General features: G+C 35.8%; 1 pseudogene; it reads left to right on the top strand.

Annotated features, from left to right (window-relative positions):
* LOC138918941 (tigger transposable element-derived protein 1-like) overlaps positions 1–16,555 on the top strand; it is a 117,885-nt pseudogene extending 101,330 nt beyond the window's left edge.
* Positions 16,556–16,909: the final 354 nt, after the last annotated feature.

The raw sequence follows: 16,909 nt of genomic DNA on the forward strand, positions 1-16,909 counted from the left end.
GCATCAGCAGTAGAGGTCCCAGTTGTTAGCCTGCTGAGATTTTCTGATCTGAAACTTCAATTTTCAGTATCCTATTTGGTCTATATAACCCAATTCTTTCCACAGTGACTTGTTTCTCACCTTAGCATGTGCTTCAATGGGAAACAGATATATAGATGTTACTATTATATTGGTTGTTTCTTTTTTAAAAAATTATTATTTCAAAATAACAGTAAATTCTCCTATGACCTTACCCGGATAGGCCATCCTACTAAGGTGGGAGACTGCCTTGTATATGCTAAGAGAGACCTGTGGTCTCAGTTGCCTTTTAGGACAGCTGGCGTTCTTGTTACTTACATCACATTAAGCAACATGAAAATGGAAATTAAAATCTCATTTGTCAGCAGTTTTTTCTGTTATGCCATCTCAAATATAGATCATAATCTGAAGATGAAAAACTACGAGATGTAGTTGTCAATATTTTCCCTAAAGGCTCAGTAACTCTAAAAAACAGTTAGGTTTTGATTGTCTTGGTAAAAAATATACATATATGTATGTACATGTATATAACTGTATATGTATATATGTAACATAAATAAATATATGTATATTTAAATATATATATGTATATATAAAAAGTCTCTTGAGCAATTGAGATCTTGGATTTTCTTCTTCAGCTTTATTTTGAGAAACAATTACCGTCCATAGACCAAACTGCTCTATTTGCAGTTTTTTAATTATTTCATTCTCACACCTCAGTTTGGATGTAAATATGATTAACCCAATTTTGCAAGTATTAAAAATGTGTTTAAAAAGGTCAAACTAAATTTTCAAGCTTTTCAAGGAAAAACAATATCAAAATACAAATTGCTCTCTTTATCTGTTCAATTAATGTGTTTCTCTCTAGATGTCACTACTTTAAGTTGCCAAATTATTGAAGAGAAAGAAAAGTGATGTAAATTTAATTTTGTGTAGTATATTAGACTTTTTAATACGGTTTACATTGAATTATATAAACCATGAACAGTGAGAATAAAAGTTTAAAAAATATATTATCCTGGCTTTTGACTTAATCGGAAAGCATGGTGACACAGCATGGTATGAACGGATTCTCAGCACTCCAGGATCTTCATAATGTAACGCAGCCGTTGCTCTATCACCCAACTCTCAGTCTCTTTGCTCTGGATTTCATTAGGCTTTACTCCAAGTTCATAAGGCTTTTCTCCAAGCTTCCTTGAACAAGGGAAATAGATAAAAAGAATATGGCTAATATTGGAGGTGGGGCTTAATCTCAGTTTAGAAAAATGAGAGTAGACAAATAGGAGATTCCACAAAGAAGAAAGAAGTTAGAATAGGTCCTGGATTCCTAGGAAGGACAGCAACATTGCATACTCTAGTTAAGAGGAATGAGTTAGAATATCTCAATATTTTATACTCTACTTAAGATGAGTTAGTTAGGATATTTCAGTATTTTTGCTGAGGATAAGAAAGTTAGTCAGGAAGGGGTCAGCTGTGCTGTACACAGGAGGAGAGGAAATGGGGGAGGGTACCTTCTTTCATCAAAGGGCAAGTGGAAGCCGGCCTGGCACTGGGGTCTGTATGGATGGGGCAATGTGAGCAAGACCCAGAGCAGGAGGAGGTGAGGTTGGGTTGGGAAGGGAACAGGAATGAGAGGGAGGGAATGGGAAGAAGAACTTGCAGGGCCTCCAGGCTAGAAAGGAGTTAGGCTTCCCCGTGACCTGGGAAGCCTTTGGAGAGTGCTTGGCACAGCATGCTGTGATCTACCTACATTTTCAAAAGGAAAACTCCAGCTGCTGCTGTGAGAATATATTGTTTGAAGATAAAATCAGAGAAGCATGATCCAAAAAGGAGAACATAAAATAGAATTATACTAGTTGAGCTTCTGCCTCCTTAGATTTTTTTAATGTTTAGAACCAATTTTGTTTCAATATAGCCAGCAAAGTCCTATTTATTATTATAAAAAAGTAATTAGGACACAGGTAACTTTTATGTGTATTAGTATTTTTGTCAAATTTAAGAATCTAATATGAAAGAAAGTATAAAAGGAAAATAGAAATTTAGAAATAGTCCCTAACTTTTAATACATTAATTTTTTTTTTTTTTTGAGGAAGATTAGCCCTGATCTAATATCTGTGCCAGTCTTCCTCCACTTTCAATGTGGGTCTCTGCCAAAGCATGGCTGACGTGTAAGTCCATGCCTGGGAGCTAAACTCGTGAACCTGGGGCACTGAACTTAAACACTACACCATGGGTTCAGCCCCTAACTTTTACTATTTGAAATATTTAAAGAAACAATCCTTTTAAATCTTATGATTAACTGATAGTACACAGGCATTTTCAATTGACTGGTGAATAAATGAAGATGCTTCAAAGAGCAAGAATATAAATAAAAGTGGAAGAAGTAAAAGTTTTAGAGAAACTCAAATATGTTACTTCTTGTAAACAGGTGTTATTTTTGTTAGAAATTACCTCTCTGAAAAGAGAAAGCAGCAAATGCAAAACAAAGTGGGATCTTTTAAGTCATATTCAGAGAAGCATCAAGGAGTTCAAGCAATTATCTGAGAATAATGGAAAATCTTTGTAGAACTGCCACAGAAATTCTAATAGGTCATATCTTTTTTCAGTTCCAAATCAGAAGATGTAAGACATATTCACATATAATGAATTATGTAGCAGATGAAAATAATGGTTTTAGCTACCATTTAAGCACAGCACAAAACTTCATATGGACACTTTTATTCTTAGCTAGTGAAAAAAAAGCAGAAAAAGTAAATTCTGAATATTTTAGTCATTAACCTTTCCATTCTGGAAATAGAAGACTTTTTGTTTTTAAACGAAGTGCTGTATCATCATCATCATCATCATCATCATCATAATAAACATTTAGGTAATTAATCCCAGCTCATTTCCAGCTGTGTGGCTCTGGGCAAATTGAACCTTCTAAGATTCCGTGTTTCCTTCCATCTTCACAGTGAAAATAATATTGTTGACATCTATCTCATAGAATTAGTATAATGATTAAATGAGATGATGTTTTTAAAGTGCTGGCACAATACATAAATAATATTAGCTTTTCCAGTTGTCATTTTTTTATTGGCAGTTATGCAAAAATTACACACCTGTGATCTTCTAAAATTTTCTATAAAGGTGTAAGCATTTTATTTTATATTCTCTAACTTAAAAATATTTTCCATCGCAATTCTATGCCCTTACCACAAAAATCCACACATTGTAAGGAGCTATGATTCAATATTGTCATAGAACCAAAAGGTTATATTATTTATTTAAATATTAAAACAATGGCGAGAATTAACTCTCTTTTATATTTTCCCTATTAAAAAATACTGTGCTTCCTCTGTGTTTTCTTAGCTTAGGAATATCATTGAAAACCTATAACAACAAACTTTATGGGAAAACAGTATCTCTTCACCTCTATCATTTTTAGTATATTAAAGAAGGAAGCATGAGGATTAAAGACGTTAGCCAAGACGCGGAAGAAACCCAAGTGTCTATCAACAGACGACTGGATAAAGAAGATGTGGTGTATATACAATGGAATACTACTCAGCCAGAAAAACACAAAATAATCCCATTTGCAACAACATGGATGAACCTTGAGAGTATGATGTTAAACGAAAGAAGCCAGACAGAGAAAGACCAGCACTGCATGATTTCACTCATATGTGGAAGATAAACAGACACATGGGTAAAGAGAACAGATTAGTGGTTACCAGAGGGAAAGGGGGTTAGGGGGTAGGCAAAAGGCGTAAAGGGACACGTATGTATGGTGATGGATGAAAATTAGACTTTTAGTGGTGAGCATGATGCAGTCTACACAGAAATTGATAAACAATAGTGTACACCTGAAATCACACGTTATAAACCATCATAACCTCAATAAAATAATTGAAGAAAAAAATGTTTGCTGAAATTGAAAATAAAGTAAAATAAAGAAGGAAGCATGTTAGGCAGGGCCAATATCTGACACAATTTTCTCTATTCCTTGTTCTTCCCACTTTTGTATTCCTTCCCCACAGCAAGAGCCATCTTTAGGCTAGTACTATGACTTAGACATTGATCAAAGGTTGGGTTCTCAGCTATGAGCCTCTCTGTTCTCTTCCAATTCATTTCTTCTCAAACTGTGGCCTATGGACGCTATGCCAGTCTATTAACTGGCTCTTAGCAGTTCATGAGAAAGGTACAGAACAGGAGACAAAGTGTTTATAAACACAGATGGCAATTTGACATTGTCACAACATCCAACCATGTTATCAGTGCGCTCCTCTCCTTGAACAGGAGGGAGACCAGTTTGTACCCAGTTTGGTAGAGCTACATTTTTGTCATGTGCAGTAGGACCCCATAAAGAGGTATATGCATTTTTTTAATTGAGGTATAATTGACATATAACATTAAGTTAGTTTCATGTGTACAATGTCATGATTCAATACTTGTATATATTGAGAAATGATCACCACAATAAGTCTAGCTAACATGTGTCACCACACATATTTACAAATTTTTTTTTCTTGTGAAGAGAGTTTTTAAGATTTTTCTCTCATAGCAACTTCCAAATACACAATACAGTATTATTAACTATAGTCACCATGCTGTACATTACATCCCCATGACATTTATTGTGTAACTGGAAATTTGTAAGGGGTACGTTTTTAATACTTTTGTTGAAACAAATTAAAGCTTACAGAAAAGTTTTAAGAATAATATAAAATAACTCTGAGACTCTTGGCCCAGAAACCCCATTCATATTCCTGCAATAATAGCAAAAGGATACAATCTAGTCTCACCCCTTGCACAAGCCTTTCCTTGTGCTTCATGCCCTTGAAACTTTATTCAAGATTACAAAGCAGTATGATCATGGACTATGTCACTTAATTTGAGCTTTGTTATGTATATAGCTTTACTGTATGCATATATATTGTATATATATAGTATATATATAGTGCTGTGTTGAATCAGAATAACAATGGGGCTTGGGGGTTTTTTTGTCTGTCTCTATTCTTTCTTGGACACTTAAGCATCTGATCCCTGTCCCCTGGTGCCTCTGACCTGGCTGCAGCCAGGAACAGGAGGGACATTTCCCCCAGAATTTGCATGTTTCTGTGGTGATTTTGCCCAGTCACCATCGCAGTGCTGGCTTTAACTCCTTAGCCCCCGACCCTTTTTTTTTGTTTTAAGATATAAGACAGGGGGCCGACCCAGTAGCACAGCGGTTAAGTTCACATGTTCCGCTTCTCGGAGGCCCGGGGCTCGCCGGTTCGGATCCCGGGTGCGGACATGGCACCGCTTGGCAAGCCATGCTGTGGTAGGTGTCCCATGTATAAAGTAGAGGAAGATGGGCATGGATGTTAGCTTAGGGCCAGTCTTCCTCAGCAAAAAGAGGAGGATTGGCAGCAGTTAGCGCAGGGCTAATCTTCCTCAAAAAAAAAAAAAAGATATAAGACGTTGTTGAGTGTTTAAAATGTCATTGTGAGACAGGATAGAAATTTTACCTTGAAGGTCTTTCAGTGTCTTGTCCAAGGCCACAAAGCAAATAAAAACTATATAAACACACATTATATGAAACACGTCTGAACAGGCTGCCGGAAAAATCAGGGCTCACATGAGTGTCAGTAATTTGTAATTGCTGGGTACAGAGTAGGTCCATGTAAGGGCTCCAGTCCCTATCATTTGTAGGTACTCTTGAGTCATAATGTGGCCAGGTTGCTGGCAATCAGATTTCTGGCCTTCTGGTCCTGTCTGTGCTCCATCAGTCACCTGTGAGGCTGAAGTAGGAAATCTCTCTTCCTCAGCCATCAGTAGTCTCTGGGCTCCCACATCAAATTTAGCTTTTTGCAGCTCAAGAAGCGGGAGGGCACACTCTGGGTGTCTCAAGGCCTCACAGAGTACAGCTACCCCACTGTGGCCCAGGGCATTTTGAGTCAGGTTGAGTATTCCCAGGGTTTTACTGCTGGTGAGAGCAGAAGAGAGGTCCTTGGAGCAAGCACTAGTTAATATATACATTTATATATATAATATATTTCAGTGTGGACTTACAAGTTTGTATTTTATTCAGTAGATTATGATCTGTTATTATCATCATTCAGTTTGGTACTAAAATTGTCCCAGATTTGGCCAGTGTATATACCTTCAGGGCAGGCTGCCCCTTGTGTCTTTGTGACGATGCATCATTCACTGAGCACTTCCTTGTATTCATGCATAACAAGATTTTTCATCCTATGCATTCCCTGCAACAGCCTTGGGATTAGCCGTTTCTCCAAGGAGCCCTGGTTCTTTTTGAGAAGACTATATTCAGAAACCAACATCTGGGCACTAGATATGCTCATTGCCAAAAGGATATTTCAGGCTTCAGACCACTCCTGTGGAAAAATAAATATATGGATTCTCTCTGCCTCTGTCCATCTGTCTCTATGTGTCTCTCTCCATTTATATATATACACACACACATATATATATACTCCCTATATATACATAAACACACATATATATGCACCCTTATTTGTATCTGTATTTCTATATCTATATGTGTGAACCATCATTTCATGCTGTTACTTCCAACTTTTATACAATACCACAAAATTCATCCCAGCTTCCCCCCTTTCCATGTTCCAGCATCCCCCCATGCCATCTCTTCTCCATCAAACACTTAGAGGCATTTACAACTTCTTAAAGGATATCTTGCATGGGCATAATAACCTTGGTTTGCAGTTTCTTAGTTTTTTTTTTAAATGTTCCTCCACTGTGACCTGGCTTTGCAGGTTTTAATTTGAGAAGTCTCATGCCAACCTAATTCTCTTGCTCTTATAAGTTACTTCATCTTTTTGTCTGGAGGTTCTGCAGATTTTTTCTTTATCTTTAAAGCCCAGTAGTTTTACCAGGATATGTCTTGGAATTGACCATTCCTTTCAAATTTCCAAGCTACTTGGTGGAATGCTTTGATGTATGTATTCAGGTCTTCTTTTATTTCTGGAAAATTTTCATTGGTTACAGTTTTAAGAGTCAGCCCTATTCCACTGATTTAATATGGTTCCAAGACTCCAACTGTGTGAATGTTGGGTCTTAGCTACCTGTCTTCCATTTCAAAATCTTTCTCTCTGATTTTTCTTATTTCATTCTTTATTCCATTTTTATTCTCTTGGTAATTTTCCTGCTTCTTTCAAATCTTATTAAATTTTCATTTAAATAAATTCTGCATTAGGCACTTTGTAAATTAGGCTTCATTTCTGATATAATTTTGTTTTTTTCCTTCTATTTCTTTCCTAATTTCAAGCTCTCATTTTATTTCTCTTTATTTTTGTCCATTTCTGTTCTTACTTTCTGTATTTTTGATTCAAAAACATTTTTTTTTCATATCTTCCCACTGTCGTTTGATGATATGCATTTCTGTTTGGAGTGTGGCAATATAGTTACCATTAACTTGTTTTTGTGGGGTTTTTTGGCAGAAAATTTTCATTAGAAAAAATTTTCATGACCACATCCTTGTTTAAGGATTTTAAATTCAGTTTGGAGTGATATGTTGCAGCTCTCTTCCGCTTCCTGTTTTGAGGGCAGAAATTTATCACCAGAAATGTTTTGATTTGCATTTACTGATTTTTTTCCTGGTAGTTTTACATGGGCATGACCTACTTTTTTTGACAGGGTTTCTATTATGAAAGTGCCCTATTCTGTCCCTTCTGACCTATTCTGTGCAGTTTCTTTTGTGGATATGTTATTGGATGTGGTGGAGAGGTGACTGGCATGTCTTGGTTCTTTTCATTTTTATGGGATCTGTATTTCCTCCACTATTTCTTTCTTTTCCTTCATTTCCACCAATCCAAGAGGAACTGCCCCTTCTCTATATATCTGGTTCTATCCCAGATGGAATGCTTCTCTGTGTCTGCCTCTAATGGCCCTGCTTGCTTTCAAGCATCTTCCTTGGAGAGAAAGCTGTGAGTTACTAAGTCCCAATCTGTCTTAGCGCACTAACATTTCACCTTGAATTTCTTCTTTCCTGGGTTAGTTTTGTCCATGTATCATCTAAGTCCTTCAAGCATCTGTACTCACTTCATAGTGTCTTTTAAGCTTTTAAGTCTTGTAAGCTTAGAGTGATAGATGATAGAGGTCTTATCAGAATTTGGTTTACTTCTCTACTTACAAGTAACTGCAAAGTTGTGACATTTTTCTTTCTCCTAGTACTGTTGAAGTCCTGAGTCATATATTGTTTTATTTTTTTTCCTTGTTGATTTTATTGTTTTGGTGGAGGATAGTAGAGAGATTCAAAATCAGGCAGCCATCATTGTCCCCCAAATCCAGATATTCCTTGTAGCTGATTTTTTTATAGTCAAGAATATTGATGCTAATGAGATTGCTTACCTTACTATTCTCTACAGACTTCACAAAAATACTGTTTGATATGTTAACTTTGCACCAGAAAGAATCATCAATTTCTGCATGGTAATATTATAAGCAACCAAAACATAGAATCAATGATATGTATGTGACTAAATGTCATAAAGATACAAATTATCTGGTATGTATATACATACTTAGACTATTATACACTTCCTGTCATCATTTTTATTCCATTCAACATTTTCTCATCCAAGAATAGCCTTTATATTAAGAAAACATGGAGATTCAAGGAAACAATAATAACCAACATTGCTTATCATTTTGGCTTGTAACTTAATGGAATCAAGTATCTTCTAGTACTATGAATTTGTAAAAAAAAGAATTACTAAAAAGGAAGAGAAATCTAAAGAACAAGACCAGTTAAGAGGAAATGACAGAGACATATATTGTCTCAGTCTTCATTTATTGGTTAGCACTTTCACTTCCAAGACATTCCAAAATGGAGCTTTGAAGACAATCAGCAATGAGGAACAGATAAAAGCTAGTATAGAGCAAAATTATCCCAAACACGAGCAATTGCAAATAAAACATTTTCCATTACCGAAAGAGGTAAATACTGGGAAAATTTATATTTAGAATGGAAATCAAGTTGAATTTATGGTAGTCCAGCCCTATTTGCTCTGGTACTTTCTCCAAAATCAAGTTTTCTGTGACTATGATCTCTTACCCGATCTTACCTGCATGGCTTACTGCTTCAGGGCTCCAAATATCACTTGATTTTATAAACTCATCAGTTTATAAAAGATACACTGATGTCTATGTCAATGTGGTTTTCTGAAAGTACTTCATCTATTTTAATTATAAGACTATAATCTACAGCAAAAGGTAGAGATTAACAAGGCTATTGTACCATGTCTCCTTTTCAAGTTCTTTCACCATGCTAGTTGTTTCCCATGGGTATGTTTCTATTTGTCCCTCTTAAAACTTGGCACATAGTAATTTATACCTCCAAATTTTAGTGAAAATGGTGAAGTGTAAATCTAGAAAAGAAAGAAGGAGGAAACAGGAAAGAAGAAAGGGAGGGAGAAATGAGAAGAAAGTAAGAGAAGAGAAGAGAATTTGAAGAGAAATTTTAATATCAATAATAAATTTTGATGAGAATGATGTTTATTATTATGCCTTTTTTTCCTGAAATATTTACCTAAGTATGCTAAGTATATTTCTTATCCTGCTACTCGGAGACAAACTATACAACTATGTTTTTTAATATCTGTTTAGTATATTTAAGACGACCCAACAACTAGTATTCGGCTTAACTGCATTCCTAAAATGTGTAAGTATGTATTTGAATCTGTTGGCATTTACTTCAATAGAAAATTTCAGAAATTCAAGTGTATTAGCCATTCAACTAAATTTGTAGTTCTAGACAAGCTCTTGGGTTTTCTAATATTTTTTCTTCTATTATTCCTTAAAAAACTTACAATTTTTCTATTGAGTATTTCACCATCTGTCTGTCTTGTAAAGGTGAAATCTTTTCAGACTAAAAGCTTTTAGTAAACAGCAGGAAAAAATCGCACCACAGTTCTGTTGCTATTGAGGCAGGAACCGAACAGGCTTGCTCTTAAAGGTTCAGTTGGAAATCCACAGGCGCAAAGTCCATTCATTACAGGCAAACAGTGTGTCCTTGTTGCCACTGTGCATCGTCCGTTCAATCAGAACCTTGGCTGATAGCAGTAGGCAGAAAAGCTATCCAGCCTTAAGTAGACAGCAAGAAAATAAAATGAAGTGCTTGTGGCAATTTCCAGTACAAGCCAGGATTAGAAAAAAATAGCGTTCATACAGAAAGGGAAAATATTGCCTTGATTTGAAATATTTAGACAAATTGGTTTGAAATTGTGGGTGGGTTTTTGTTCATTTTGCCTTTGCTCTAAACTTTTCAGAATATTGCCTCAATATTCAAGTCCACTTTATTAGTGAAGATGTACATTTGTATAAGAATACAACAGGGAATAAAGTGTTTTGTGCTATAGTTGATTTTGAAGAAAGCTTAAAATGACCAAACAGTGGGCAACAATATTCTGTACGTAGGAACATAATAGTAAAGAAAAAGAAGACAATTATTATACAATAGTCTGTATTTACTATACCATAGGATGACAATATGAGGTTGTGGTAAGTGTTCAAAGTTGGAGCAGAGACTCGGATTCTGAGCCTAGACCTGGCACTTATTAAACTCGTATGATCACTGACAAGCCATGAGATCTCTTTCAGCCTCAGTTTCTACATCTTGAAAATGGGAATTAAAATAATTGTTGTTCTACCATACACAGTGGTGTGAGATTGAATGATAAAATGTGGGTGAAAGAGACTAATAAATTTTGAAGTTCCATACACATTATTGTAATTAGTCTATGGTAAATTTTAACCGATGTATTTAAACCTTTGATTTTCAAACCCTTTCTTTTGCACCATCTTTACTATCCTTAATGAAATTCATGGAGCAAATAACTTACCTACATGCATAATTTTTAAAACAAGCATTGTAACTACCAAACTATAATATAAAGATGAAATAAAAATAGTTTATAATTAAATAATATAAATTTCAGTATGTAAATATTAGGACATGTTGCTAGAAGACATAGTGAGCTATATAGAACAACTGTATGTGGGATTGTTGAGAAAATAATAGTTACAAATGTTGACACACCTGGGTTGTATAGGCAATTCCAAAACCACAAGCAGTGCTGTGTTCATTGATGTGATTTTTATGAAACGGTGAATGATTCCTGTAAATTTGTGAACCAATAAAATAGATCCTTCTCTCTATTTACCTGTTAGCAACATTCCTGGAAATTCTGTAGACATTAAATGATACAAATATTAGCTATATTTATTTGTAATGTGGTGTAAAATTATAAGCTAAAGTGGTTTTAAACAGGTTTTCTGGTTACATGAAAATCTGGTGAACATTCAAAATTTGTGCTGGCTGTGAGATAATTCTGTATTGTGCAGGCCTATTGTAAATATTGTAGTTTGTCTAGTATTTCTTTCTGACTGTCACCCACGAAGGCCAATAGTATGCTTCTAATCATTTTGATAAACAAAAATATACACATTTGCAAATATCTTCTTGTGATAATACCACCAGCATTGCAAACCATGAGTTTTTAAATCAATAACATTTAAGTTATTTTTTTCCCAATAGTAAGCCTAATGTATGGAAATATATCATATTTTGATAATGATGATGGTTGATTTGGTTCATATTTGATTGAAATGTCAGTCAAATGCATGTGGAAACTTTATTCAATCTGAGTTTTACTTTTGTCCATCAACCTTCACGAAGTCCCAGTTTGAGTAGAATCATCCATCTATCTAGTACCTGATGTACTTCGGATTCAATTTTTCCTACACTCGATTTACTATCACTCACAAACCCTTCTGGTGTAATTACTATATGCCCTACGTTGGTGAATGGGTGCTGGCTGCATTCTCTCATATCCCTTTATCCAATTGATACCTGTAATTCAACATCTTTACTACTGTTTACGTTAGAAACATCCTCCCCATGTCCATTTAGACCGCATATGTGCAGCTTCTCCCCATTCCTCAAATGAACTTTTGCAATTATTTCCTAAATGGCGATTAATTTAAACATAGGTCTGTTAATGTTATTAACTCATTTGCCCATTTCAAGTTTCAGGATAAAATTTTTTTCATTGCTAGGCATTCAAGGTTCTCCGAAATCAAGTGTTTTTCCCAGAACACCAGTTTCATTCTTTATAGATTTTGGTTGGTTAATCTCACATCCTTATTCTTTTGACGGTAAAATAATGAAATACTTAGAAGTCTTTGTACATTCTAGGCTAATTTATACCTATATATCTTTGCTCACAGTGCTTATTCTATGTGAAAATACCTAGCCCAATCTCATTTCTACTATATCTCGAATTTGTCACCAATGAATATCAAATCACCTTTCATTGCACAGCTTAATAGTCACCTTCTCTAATTTTCTCATGGAATCTTGATAATACTATTGTGGGGACTGGAATTGGCCACCCCAAGATATGTCTCTTTGGCATGAGGATTATTTGAGGCTGGTTACTTTTGATAAACTGGGAGAGGGAAGGAGGCTCTGAGGAGTGGAAGTTGCCAGCCCTTTGTTAGGAGACATTTACTTTTGTAACGTAAATCTCTATCTGTAAAGGTGCCTCCCTCTCTGTACCAGAAAGAAGAACGGGAATGACCTTGTCTCTAGAAACTCTTAATCAATGGGAAAGGCAAGGACTTAAATCTGCATTTGTTTATTGTGCTTGTCTGGTAACCTCCCAAAACTGGCTTCCCTCCCCCTCCCAACGTTGGCATTTCTTTAATGATTAAGCATCTTTCCTTAGGCTAGGAACTGATTGTTGCACTCACCTGTGACCACCCAGCTCAAGACAATAGATTTGCCTCCTGCTACGCCCTCCAAGATAGCAGACCCACTACCTGCTGTGTCCAACAAGCACTGTGCCAACAGAGCAATCTTGTGACTATTGTGGGAGGGACATTTCAATCATACGTGAAATATCCTGTTTGGGGGGTGTATAACCACTCTGTGCACCCCACTTCTTTGGGGCCCTTTCTTCCTTCGGGGAAAAAAGGCCCCGGGCCATGGTCCTCATAAAGCTTTGTTTAATTATCTCTTGCTATTCTGTCTCACGTGAATTTAATTCGTTCTCTGTTCAGACGAACCCACATTAGGTAGAGGAAAAGTCTTCCTCTCCTACACTATCTAAAATAGACTAGTATCACAGTACCTCTTGCAATTAATGTATTTTTTTATGAGTGACTTTTCCTTCTTGTTTTAATTTGCTAAAGGCTGGTCAATGATTATTTCTTACCCATCTGAATCATTTCTTCTTTATCTAAACCAAATTTAAAGTCTGATATACTAGGCAATTAAACATATTTATTAAAATAAATAAATGAAGTTAAGCTAGTATTAGGTAAATTGACAGGCCTTGAGACTAATGGTCTAGCAAAAGTACTTAGATTTTATCTTTTTTTTTCCTTTTTAACTAAAAACATCAAATGAGATTTACCAAGAAGCCAGACTGGTTTGCAAAGTACATGTGACATCTCCTGGGTTTAGAATTTGACTGATGTTAATTGAATAATCTTAACATTTCTTAAGAGTGATCTGACAACAATAAAATCTCTAAAGATCAAAAATCACAGGTGTCTTTTCCATAATGGGATGACGTTTTCCATTTAGGCCTTAAGTATAGCTTGTCTCCTCCATTTTTTTTGCTTAATTAAATTAAGTCATGCTTTGGTAATTTAACTAAAATTTCCTTTTGACTTTTTTTTTTAAAAAAATTCAAATAATTATGGTGTATAGATACAGCCTCAGGGAACACAAACCAATATATTTGTGAGGGAAAAAATGATCTCCGTATGTAGTACAGCTACTGGGAGAAAAGTGGGCTGTCAGCGTTTGCCAAGAGCACTGTCGAAGGGCAGTGAGTCTGTCGAGTCCAGATTTCCTTACTTCTCTTAAATCAGATCTAGTTTATATGCTTAATATTCATGATGGCAATTTCTGTACTCCAAAGAACTATTTTAACTGCAGTTTGAAACTAGTGTCAGACACATTACATTTCCTTAAAAATAATTACAATTTTTATAAATTTGTAATTAACTCAACATACCCTCATCACCTAAAATGAGAGTCTAATGTGACCAGTCCTTATTATAAGCTTAAGAACTTGAATTGAAATTGGTTTTTAAACTCCTCATTACGGAGTTAGGTCTTTAAAATGGGCAAGAACTTGTCAAAGTCTTATTTACTTTGACATAAATGTTTAATTACATCCTATACTATCAAAAATATTTATATATTTACATTTATATAATAATATGTGTATTTATTACATAATATTTTATATAACATATACAGATATTTATATATTTGGCATTTTTAAAGTTACATATATATTTATACAGTCACATCCCATTTTATTGCACTTTGTCTTATTGTACTTTGCAGATATTGTGCTTTTTACAAATGGAAGGTTTGTGGCAACCCCAAATTGAGAAAGTCTATTGGCACCATTTTTTCAATAGCATTTGTTCACTTCATGTCTCCGTGTCACATTTTGGTAATTCTTGCAATGTTTTAAACTTTTTTGTTATTATTTTATTTGTTATGGGGATCTGTGATCAGTGCTCTTTGATGTTACTATTGTAATTGTTTTGGGGCTCCACAAACCATATGTATATAAGATGGCAAACAATGGATAAATGTTGTTTGTGCTCTGACTGCTCCGTTGACCAGCTGTTCCCCCATCTCTCTCCCTCTCTTTGGGCCTCCCTATTTCCTGAGACACAACAATATTGAAATTAGGTCCATTAATAACCCTACAGTGGCCTCTAAGAGTTCAAGTGAAAGGAAGAGTCATACATCTCTCACTTTAAATTGAAAGCTAGACATGCTTAAACTTAGTGAGGAAGGCATGTCGAAAGCCTAGATAGGCCAAAAGCTAGACCTGTTGTACCAGTTAGCTAAGCTAAGAATGCAAAGGAAAAGTTCTTGAAGGAAATTAAAAGTGCTACACCAGAGAACAGGTGAATAAGTAAGACATTGCTGATATGGAGAATGTCTTAGTGGTCAGGATAGAAGACGAAACCAGCCACAACATTCCCTTAAGCCAAAACCTAATCCAGAGCAAGGCCCTAACTCTCTTCAATTCTGTGGAGGCTGAGAGAGGTGAGGAAGCTGCAGAAGAAAAGTCTGAAGCAGCAGGGCTTGGTTCATGAGGTTTAAGGAACGATGCCACCTCTGTAACATAAGAGTGCCAGGTGAAGCAGCAAGTGCTGATGTAGAAGCTGCAGCAAGTAATCCGGAAGATCTAGCTACGATAATTAGTGAAGGTGGCCACACTAAACAGCAGATTTTCAATGTAGACAAAACAGCCTTCTATTGGAAAAGATGATGCCATCTAGGACTTTCATAGCTAGAGAGGAGAAGTCAATGGCTGGCTTCAAAGCCTCACAGAACAGGCTGGCTCTCTTGTTAGGTGCTAATGCAGCTGGAGACTTTAAGTTGAAGTCAATGCTTACCTACCATTGCAAAAATCTTAGGGCCCTCAAGACTTAGGCTAAATCTACTCTGCCTGTGCTCTATAAAGGGAATGATATGGATGCAGCACATCTGTTTACAACTCGGTTTACTGAATATTTGAAGCCCACCATTGAGATCTATTGCTCAGAAGAAAAGATTCCTTTCAAAATATTACGGCTTATTCACAATGCTCCTGGTCACCCAATAGCTCTGATGGAGTTGTACCCTGAGATGAATGCTGTTTTCCTGCCTGCTAACACAACATCCATTCTGCAGCCCATGGATCAAGAAGTAATTTTGCCTTTCAAGTCTTGTTATTTAAGAATACATTTCATAAGGTTATAGCTGCTATAGATAGTGATTCCTCTGATGGATCTGGGCAAAGTCAATTGAAAACCTTCTGGAAAGGATTTGCCATTCTAGATGCCATTAAGAACATTCATGATTCATGGGAAGAGGTAAAAATATCAATATTGACAGGAGTTTGGAAGAAGTTGATCCCAATCTTCCTGGATGATTTTGAGAGATTCAAGACTTCAGTGGAGGAAGTAATTATAAATGTGGTGGAAACAGCAAGAGAACTAGAATTAGAAGGGGAGAGTGAAGATGTGGCTCAATTGCTACAATCTCATGGTAAAATTTGCACAGATGATGAGTTGCTTGCTATGGAGGAGCAAAAAAAGTATATTTCCCTTTCTTGAGATGGAATCTACACCTTGTGAAGATGCTGTGAAGATTGTTGAAATGACAACAAAGGATTTAGAATATTTCATAAACTTAGTTGAAATAGCAGCAACAATGTTTGAAAGGATTGACTCGAATTTTGAAAGAAATTCTACTGTGGGTAAAATGATACCAAACAGCATCGCATGCCATGGAGAAATTGTTTGTGAAAGGAAGAGTTAATCGATGTGACAAACGTCATTGTTGTCTTATATTAAGAAATTGCCACAGCCACCCCAACCAACAGCAACCATCACACTGATCAGTCAGCAGCCATCAACATGGAGGTAAGACCCTCCACCAGCAAAAAGATTACAACTTACTGAAGGCTCAGATGATGTTAGCATTTTTAGCAATAAAGTATTTTTTAATTAAGGTATTTACAGTGTTTTTTTCGACATAATGCCATTGCACACTTAATAGACTATAGTATAGTGTTAACATAACTTTTACATGTACTGGAAAACCAAAAAAATTTGTGTGACATGCTTTATTGTGATATTTGTTTCATTGCAGTGGTCCAAAATCAAACTCACAATATCTCTGACATATGCCTGTAGAACATCTACCTATCTATAGTTTTGGGGTTTGTTTTTTTTTGAGGAAGATTAGCCCTGAGCTAACATCTGCTGCCAATCTTCCTCTTTTTGCTGAGGAAGACTGGCCCTGAGCTAACATCCATGCCCATTTTCCTCCACTTTATGTGTGGGATGCCTGTCACAGTGTGGC

The sequence above is a fragment of the Equus caballus genome, chromosome 19 (genome assembly GCF_041296265.1).
Source record: "Equus caballus isolate H_3958 breed thoroughbred chromosome 19, TB-T2T, whole genome shotgun sequence".
Taxonomy (NCBI): Eukaryota; Metazoa; Chordata; class Mammalia; order Perissodactyla; family Equidae; genus Equus; species Equus caballus.